This window comes from Sander vitreus, chromosome 9, assembly GCF_031162955.1.
Source record: "Sander vitreus isolate 19-12246 chromosome 9, sanVit1, whole genome shotgun sequence".
Classification (NCBI taxonomy): Eukaryota; Metazoa; Chordata; class Actinopteri; order Perciformes; family Percidae; genus Sander; species Sander vitreus.
In genome coordinates, this window is record NC_135863.1 from 27,570,173 (window position 1) to 27,578,772 (window position 8,600).

An 8,600-nucleotide genomic window follows, 5' to 3' on the forward strand; every position below is an offset into this window, starting at 1 on the left:
GCTGTAGGATGTGCAATATCTGGTAGGGCACTGTACAATATTTTTAATTTGATACGGCAGTGTGTAATTGTGCATTTGGACTTGCAATACATAAGTTATTGATCACAGCATGTTTAAATGGGAAATGTGCAATCTGGGGGCAGTGAAGTGCAATATGAGGGGGAGGATGTGCAGTGGGTTCTCTTTCTTCTGTGAGTGTGGGAGAAGTTGGGGGGGTTTCTTGTGTGAGGTTTATCAAATGTCATTATTTATTCTCTCGACTGCCCAAGGCGAATTTCTCCTACAGGAGACAATAAAGGCTTATCTTATCTTATCTGTTAAAGCCCTGATCAGCGTTCCTCTGTTTACCTTGGGACAGTGAAACTCCAGCTCTAAATTGCATCTTGGTGTCTGGATCACGTTATACTTGCTTGCAAGTCTAACGTCTTTTATATTTTTATTTCATTAAATGTTCATAACATATAACATATGGACCAACCGTGAATTTAGTGTGAATCTAAGCAAATCTTAAATCTCTCATTTATGCCTCTTTAGAACAATTCATGTTAATATGCGAGATTCTTAAAGGGGCCCATTTAACATTACAGAAGCAGAATTCTCTTTATTTACAACTTGGGTATGATTGTTGTAGATTAACCGTATATATATATATATATATACACACACACACACACACACACACACACACAGTATTTGAATGCTCAGATCAGAGAACATGGTGTCATTTCTACAAAGAATTCAGACATGAGGTGTCTGGCAAGTTGTAAAAAACCCCTGGTTAGTCCTATTTAGCAGAGACAACAAATGTGAACAGTAAAGCTATAACTCAAACTCTCCACTGTACAAAGTAAATATCCCCATCTGACTTCATTGTAGTGATGTCACTGTGTTTTCGGATCTCAGCAGTTACTTTCGTGAGTACAATGTTTTTATGACAAAAGAAAAATCTTAAGAAGAATCAAGTGATAATATGAAAAGATAAATTAATTAAAGCACTGTGGTTGGACTGTATTTGCTGATATGAGTAGATTTGGTTCCGGATGAGACAGATAGCAAGGCGGCCATTGTCTTGCTGTTGGTTTAGCATAAGTGTAAAAATAAACTCCAGAGAATCAGTTGTTGAGAGTTGAACCACAGACCTTCACCAGCCCAGCAGGGCTCATTGTGAAACCAAAGCCAGAGACGCGGCCTTCAATTAACCCAGGCATTTCCCTCATCATGTACCCAGATCCACTTTTAACCCGGCCACACTCATCTCACAGGCTCAACCTCAACTAATGGCACCTTGTAAAGACAGAGACAAGAGCAGAGGCGGGTGGCGGAGAAGCCGCAGGTCTTCTCAAAATAGCTGCGTGGACTTGGATCAATGGAGACATCATTAGAGAGATGCTGCCATTAGCTACTACAAGGCCTGCTATTACCGAGAGATCACATGTGATAAGGAGCTATAATGTGGCCTGAGGCAAGACCCCTGCTAGTACCACACACACACACACACACACACACACACACACACACACACACACACACACACACCCCTACAGTGGTAAAGGGAAGTTGACCACAGGAGTGGTTTGAATGGTGCAAGTGTAAAAGTGTGTGTGCGTGTGTTCATTAATTTCTCATTCATGTCTACTGGCTCTCCGGGTGGTAATTGTTGCCACATCCCCAGCAGCTTGTACTCTTTTTACTAATCGGGAAAATAAAGTATGTTAAAACTCAGACAGCAAAGAGTCAATAAATGTCTTCTAGTTGGGGCATTTTAGGGCTTAAGATACCATAAGTAAACACGTTATAGAGGTCTTTTTTGTTAGTGTTGAGCTAAGCCATTTCTTTCTCAGAATAAGATGGATATCAGTGTCATGTCTGTGTATAAAGTGTGTGTATAAAGACTGGAAGCAGGGGGAAACCGCTAGCCTGGCTCTGTCGAAAGTTCAAATAGACCTACGAACATCTTTTAAGAGACTTAAAACTGTAACATAATATTGTATGGTGTTTGCTAAATCCATACACAAACAGAAATGTAAAAAAAGGGTTTTAAGGCCTTTACACACTGTGTGATTTGTAAAATTAATTTGCAAACTGTTGATTTTGTCGTAAACACTTCACACAGAACGCGGCGATTAAGTATTAACATTAAAAAAAAAAATTTGGAACAAGGTTGATTTTTCTGAGCTTTCGCACCGCGTATAAAGAAATCAACCAATCACATTGTGTTGTTTGTGTTTACTTATGAGGATCATAATACAACAACAAAAGGCTGTATAGACGGCAAACTTTATTACTCCTTTCAACCTTGACAAAGGCAGCGTTTACCAGAGACATCTCTCTGGTCTTACCTTTCACAATAAAAGCCATAGACATATGATACATTCTATGGCTACACTGTGGAACTGTTTACCAGAGGAATTTAATTCACTTAGATTATTTCACTGAAAGGAAACTTAATGACATAGCTTACAGTAGCTTAGTGTTAGCTTTTCCTGCTTCTGCTTCCCGACCATGGTTGGACAGGGCGGGAGACGGGGCTGGAGTCTCCGGAGCTAAAGGTGCGTTATTTTTGTAGTCAGAATTTCCAAGTCGGAAACTTCAAATGGAACGCCCTGTGAAGTTAGATTTCCGACTCGGAAAGTTGGAAATCCTCACAGTACCCCGAGCAAAGCTGACCTCAAAATCCAACAAGGCTGTTCGGTGCATCAACAGTAGTGAAAGCTGTAGTAATGTACCGTTCATTAGCACTTCTGTCTTATTTGTGTCTCACTAAATCAGTCGTACACACAGTACTGTCCAACTTTTAGCTGTGGACGAGGCTACGCAGTTTGTATGCAAGAACATAACTACACTGTAAATTCCGACTTGTTAAATGGAATGCGGTCAACTCGTGTGTGACGTCATTCCCAACTTCGGCTTCCGAGCAAAATGAAACACACTATGACCACTCACTCCAAAATCACTCCACTCAGCAGCTGGGAAACAAGACCAGACACCCTTTGAGGAGCTGCAGCATTTATTTGTGCTCAAACTGCACTTACTCTAGCTACTGTACATTCACTTGATATTATATTATTATTCAGTCTTAATCGTTTAGTGTAAGGTGGTCATAAAACTCAGTCGGTAGTTTGGTAGTGAAGTTAAATCATGTGAATATTGTCAACAACCAATGGGTGTGCTCCCTCCAGCACCAAACCGGAAGCAGCAAACGGCTAAAGCCAGTTCTGAAGCTCGTCATCCAACGGGAGATTTACCAGATATCAGATCATCAGATAGACAGACAACAGACAACAGCAGAACCACCTCTGATCTAACAAAGGTATACTGAACTCACGTTGTTTTTTTGTGTAGCAGTTTATACTGTGGATTATATAAAAGTGGATGGTGTAACGTAGCTAATAATAGCTTCCTGTGATTTGTCCTCCCTGGGTTTCACTGTCAACGCAGTTTGCCATAGCATTCACTCGTCTTCATCAAAGTCGACGTAAAAGATTTGCACAGGTTTACTTAACCTCCACATGTGAATCAGCCGATCACAGAAATTCCACTGAAATTAACTGACTGCACTGCAAAAAAACAAAAAAAACCTTACCATTTTAAATGCTGGAGGCCTTTAACTGATATATGTGCAAGCTCTGGCTTTTGTCTTCTGTACATCATTTTAACATTGTTCAATAGAGTGACTCTTTAAAATCTTAATTCATCCAAGGAACTACACAGCAGTAAGAGAAAAGTTGTCTTAGCCTGTGTATTTCTTTGTTACATTGACAGTGTAGATGGATGTTCCCCTGGTGTTCAGGAAACTCATTTCCCAGGGCTGAAAATCATCCGCCTCCATATGGAATAGATAAAAATATCAGCTATATTTATGTCAATTGTGCTGTGGGAGGACATTTATACAAAGTGTCACATCTCTGCACTGCTGTTACTTCCTGAGCAACTGGTTCCAGTGTTTAATCTTTGGCAAAGATTTAAGAGGCAAATTCCTCTTCCTCTTTTCCTTGATGTCTGGCTCTTCTATGATCGTACTCTTATCTATGTTGTCTTTATTGCCTTTGGTGTAAGCAATCACATTTCCATTGTGTGTAAATAATAACTGTGGTCTTTTTTTCTCCCTGAAGTCTATTTCTTGATATTTGCTCTACAACCTGAAAAGTTTTGCATGGTTTCATTGTCACAAAACACCATATTTTTGGCGTACTGCACATTGCTGCTGGGAGTCGCACATGCGTAGGACCTAGGTAAGGACTACTAGACAGTCAATACCAGAGTAGGGCGGGCCCTGACAAGCAAGCCAGCGTGATCCGAAACAAACCCGCTTTAGCCGGTAACCATGGCTTCGGAGTCTGATCCCGAAACACAGGCAGAACTACCTGAAACAGCTTCGCAAGCTAGACTGGAGCAAAACGTTTCAGAGTGGTATTTAAATCTTGACAAATTAATCTTTCATACGTAACGTTTTAATTCTGCACTGTCACTTGGACATGGCGATACAACTATCTGAACTCTTCAGGCCTCTGCTCTAACTAGCTACTACAAAGTAATACAAAGTGATACAAAGTGACGCAAAATGGCGCACGTTTGTCACGGAAGTAAACGCTGGACTGCAATAGAGGTGTTTCGAGCATTTGGTGAACAGTTTTTTCTGTTGGAGATGGTAACTCCCTTTGGGGTGGACTTTGGGCTTTTTCACTTTGTAAACCTATACACAGGTTTCCTGTTTACAAACATTACAGGGTGCGTGCGCATACCAGGTGCAGAAAGCCAGAATGGTGGGCTGGTCCGCTACTGCAACAACCTTAAGTATTGAAGCTTTCCTTATTGTTTGTATATAACTGCTGACTCAATAAAACGTGATTTTAGTTGGATCTGTTTGTCTGGCTTTAATTTTGCAGTGTTACTGTGATATATATGTATGGCTATAATTATTATTTTAGGCTAATGTAATAGCCAATGTTAGTAGCAGGGTTACCCCTATGGTTGGTTTATGCCTTAAAATAATGGCCAGGATTTCTGGGAAAAGGTACGATATGTGTGTCTCCATTTCAAAACATCACTGCAGGTTGACAGTTTTTTTTAGCAGCAGAGGTTGATTGTGGGCGAAAGGGCGACAACACTGTCGTGGTTAGCTCGCCGAAACTCTACTGCTGCTGTCTCGGCAACGTTAGCTAATGTCCGCTAGTATACGTACAGGCTAACTATAGCCAGTTAGCTTTATGTGTAACGTAATAAAAACCCACGCATCTCGTAGATAATAAATAATAAAATGATGGTACAAACGGAGCACTAACACCACAGGTCTTATGTTGACAACGTGGACGCAGATATAAGAAACTCCGAAGGCAGTCGTAATATTTACCTAGCAGGCTAGGCTAACGCTGTTGCGCTAACGTTAGCAAAACATCGGCGTAGCTTTAGCTAGCAGTCTAAACGTGTCTCGAGTCCGGACCTTTAACTGTCTATGGTCCGGACTCGAGTACTACAGCCCTGACAGGTAGATATCACTTAGCTGAACAACTGAACAAGCTGCAACTTTTCTGATTGATACAATAGGAGCCTGACTCTTGCGTATGACCCAAGTCTGCCTTTCTTATGGCTTGAAGCCATAACCTCCGCCGGTTTTTGGCAAAAGCATGCTTCCCCCTAGGTGTGTTAAACATCAGGCACCCATCACTGGCTCTGTTTGTACAATTAACCACGCAACAACTCCTTGGCATTTTGACTTACGCTATGCTGCTGCTGCTACTACTACTACTACTACTACAACTACTACTACTACTACTAGCTACAGGTAACACGTCTTCTTTCTGCCCCCCAGTTGCGTACGCAAGCAGTGATGACATTGCCGAAAAATCCATGTATAACATGCACAACAAAGATATAACACAATAAAAGGAAAAAGTCAAAAAGCATAATATGAGCATTTTAATTTTTGTGAGGTTCTTCAGTAATTTCCCACCAGCCTGACTGCCCTCTCACTCTGTAGGAGAACACTGCAGTTACTGTTGACCTGCTGACTGCATAACAATCACAAACAAGGGGAGTGTTAAGGATACATCTGGTTTATTCATCATTATCAATCATTCCTCTCAATAATAAAACCATTGTTTTTAACTAGTTAATTGCTAAGATCTGGGAACATGATGACATCACTATCACTTAAAGAAGGATGGGTCGGGAAACCAACATACAAACCCCCAGGCTGTTTTGCCTATATAGTGCTGATAGTTTTCAGTAGAGACATATGAAACAGGAGAGCAATGGGGGTAAACTTATCCATTCAAGATTATTTTAATGCAATCCACGTCAACTATCCTAAAATCCATTGTAGAATTAAAGTAAAATGTATTTAATGGTGCTCTACTGCATCACTTGAGTGTCTAGCAAACTTTACTGTAAGGCAGTTGCACTTCTCCCAAATGAGTTTTAAATTGAAGAAACTGAGCTTATTAGGGGTCCAAGCCCGAAGAGGCTGGGAGCCACGTATGCAAAGCAACCCGGCTCGGAACCCTATTATTACTATTTTTTACGTCGCTAAAAGTGTCGCTGCAGACTAAACTGTGCATGGTGTGGCAGTGCAATTTTCAGGGCTGGTCCAGAACCCTACAGGGACCTCAGGCAAACAATATTGACACACTTCTGCCAGAAGGGGGAACTATAATAAAAAAATAAGGTGTTTTACCCTATAAATCCTATACCGTGCACCTTCAAAACCTTGTCCAAATGAAATGCTATCAACGCAAAACTTAAGGTTTTTATTTGCTCTGGACCATAATTAGAAAACATTTGCCATTAGGGGGCACTATAAATATGAACAGTTTATATCTCATTAATGCTCATACAATTTTTACGTAATTTGGAGGGATCTAGGGTCACTCCTTAAATAAACGTTGTACTGATTGATACAATAGTAGCTATCCCTGGACCTCCTAACTTTATTCCAAACAGACTGACTTAATTTGTACTTTTACTCTCCATTATTGGACTCACTATTGATTTTTTTTTATCAGTTGTAGGATGCCATTTATATGTTCAGAACCCCATTACTCCACTATATCTTTACATAGAAAATATTTGTCTGTCCTGAATGTCGAGTACAGCCACTTTAAAATCATTCATCAGTAGAGTGCAAACATTACAATTAACATTATATCTATTTTTATCCAAAGTGACTTACCATAATTGCATTTAACCATGTCGGTACAACCCCAGCATTCAGCTGCAGGGAGAGAGGTGTGGGGCTAGTTCATGAGAGCAGTGCCATGTGAGTTAATTGACACAGCTGGTTCTTGTTGTTCTAATTACACTCTCCCTTTATATACAGTAGTGTGTTGGACTTCCAATGGCACACCCAACATAGGTACGAATGGTACACTGTGAGAAATGGTATATTTGTTCATTGTTAAAAGCTGTGAGCTACAGGACTGTGCCTGGGCAGCCAAATGTACACGGTTAGAAAGTTTGTGAATAGATCTTGTTCACGGCAGACATGTGGGCATGTCATAGTAGGAAAAGCACAGGTGTATTCAAAACCATTAATGATGGCTGCATTCCACTCAGGAGAGGCCCTGGCTTACTGGGACACTTGATGGAATTGAGTCATCGTTAGGGTTATCAATTTCAGCTTTGATTTTCCTACTATGACAAGTCAAAATGTCTGCTATGAAAAGGTCCATTATTGTTGAAAGTGTGTGGGCAGTTGTAAATAAAGAGTGTTGCTTGCAAATAGTCTGTCTTGGCTGTGGTTTGTGCTAAGGGTGACCCACGGTGTCAGCGAGACCTGCTACAATTACGGCCCTGACACACCAAGCAGAAGGCCAAGAACTAGTAGCGACAAAGGCCGACTGAACAGGGTTTGACTGAATCAGCCAACAGCAGCACAGAGCCTACGCTCCCTTTGCTTCCCTCCCTGCCGGGAAGACAGCGTACAGTGTGAAATAGCTAACCAGACTGTCAATCTCCCAGGCTGTCATCCATTCTCTCTGCAAAGTCTCCCTGCGATGGGGAGCGAAGCGGGTGGAGGGACCGACCGCTGCGGCCGCTGGCTAGTTGGCTAATTCCACCCAACATGCCTTTATTATGTTACAGAAAATTAGCTGAACTCAATGTGCTTTCCTGTGATGTGACAATGTAACATTAAGGGCCCTATTTTAACGATCTAAGTGCACGTGAAGCGCCTGGCACATGTGCGTTTAGGGTGTGTACAAATCCACTTTTGCTAGTTTAACAGCGGAAAAAAGGGTCCGTGCGGCAGGTGCATGGTACAAAAGGGTTGTACTTAATCCATAAGTGTGTTTTGGACATAACATGCAGGCGCGTATGTACCTTGGCACATTGTTATTATGATGGCGTATTTGCACCGTAATATTATTTTTTATGTTTTGCTGCACGTCTGTGTGTGTGTGTAACAACCATAGTGTGCGCGCATTGTGCACGAGCCTAGGCACATTTTTTTACTAATGCTCTGTTAAAATAACTGAAATGCTGCGTTATCGACTTTAGACCAGGTTTTTGTTGGTCAATGGCGCGATCACTATCCGCTGCCTCAAGATAGCAATACGCCAAGAATGCACCTGAACACAACTCCCTGTAAGACCAGGGGCGCTCAG